This window comes from Trichechus manatus, unplaced genomic scaffold, assembly GCF_000243295.1.
Source record: "Trichechus manatus latirostris isolate Lorelei unplaced genomic scaffold, TriManLat1.0 scaffold00029, whole genome shotgun sequence".
Classification (NCBI taxonomy): domain Eukaryota; kingdom Metazoa; phylum Chordata; class Mammalia; order Sirenia; family Trichechidae; genus Trichechus; species Trichechus manatus.
The window spans coordinates 22,945,195-22,946,664 of NW_004443965.1; the positions used below are offsets into that span (position 1 = coordinate 22,945,195).

At 39.2% G+C, this 1,470-nt stretch overlaps 1 protein-coding gene across 2 annotated transcripts in view; it reads left to right on the forward strand.

The window, feature by feature from the left end:
* Nucleotides 1-1,470, forward strand: part of DEPDC1B (DEP domain containing 1B) — a 74,633-nt gene that overhangs the window by 45,217 nt on the left and 27,946 nt on the right. The gene's annotated exons all lie outside the window — the stretch shown is intronic.

Sequence of the window (1,470 nt, forward strand, 5' to 3'; positions counted from 1 at the left end):
CTTTTTCAGTGACATAAACAGCGACTATACACGTGGACCTCGCCAGATGGAAAACACAGGAGTCAAATCGACTACATCTGTGGAAAGAGACGATGGCGAAGCTCAATATCAGTCAGAACAAGGCAAGGGGCTAACTGCAGAGCAGACCGTCAATTGCTCATATGCAAGCTCAAGCTGAAGCGGAATAAAATTAAAACAAGTCTACGAGAGCCAAAGTATGACCTTGAGTATATCACACCTGAATTTAGAGACCATGAAGCAGTGAACACTAATGAATGAAAACTAGATGAGTTGTGGGATGGCATTAAGGGCATCATACATGAAGAAAGCAAAAGGTCATTAAAAAAAGAAACGAATCAAAAGACCAAAATCGATGTCAGAAGAGATTCCGAACCTTGCTCTTGAACATAGAGTAGCTAAAGCGAATGGAAGAAATGATAAAGGAAAAGAGCTGAACATAAGGTTTCAAAGAGTGGCTAGAGAATACGAAGTATTATAATGGAATGTGCAAAGACCTGGAGCTAGAAAACCAAAAGGGAAGAACATACTAAGCATTTCTCAAGCTGAAAGAACTGAAGAAAAAAGTGAAGTTCTCGAGTTGCCATATTGAAAGATTCTACGGGCAAAATATTGAATGATACAGTAAGCATCAAAAGCAGATGGAAGGAATACACAGAGTCACTGTACCAAAATAGAACTGGTCGACATTCAGCCATTTCATGAGGTAGCGTATGATCAAGAACCGATGATACTGAAGGAAGAAGTCTAAGCTGCACTAAAGGTACTGGCAAGAAACAAAGCTCCAGGAATTGACATAATACCAATTGAAATGTTTCAACAAATGAATGCAGTGCTGAAAGTGCTCACTTGTCCATGCCAACAAATTTGGAAGACAGCTACCTGGCCAAGTGACTGAAAGAGATCCATATTTGTGCCCATTCCAAAGACAAGTGATCCAACATAATGTGGAAATTATCAAACAATATTATTAATATCAAATGCAAGTAAAATTATGTTGACAGTAATTCAAAAACAGTTGCAACAGTACATCAACAGGGAACTGCTGGAAATTCAAGCCGGGTTAGAAGAGGATGTGGAACAAGGGACATCATTGCTGATGTCAGATGGAATTTGGTTCAAAGCAGAGAATAACATAAAGATGTTTACCTGTGTTTTATTGACTATGCAAAGGCATTCGACTGTGTGGATCATAACAAATTATGGATAACATTGGGAAGAATGGAAATTCCAGAACACTTAATTGTGCTCGCGCGGAACCTGTGCATAGACAAAGAGGCAGTCCTTGGAACAGAACAAGGGGATATTGTGTGGTTTAAAATCAGGAAAGTTGTACATCAAGGTATCCTTTCACCGTATTTACTTATTCTGTATGCTGAGCAAATGATTCGAGAAGCTGGACTAGATGAAGAAGAACATGGCATTAGGATTGGTGGAAGACTTGTTAACCTA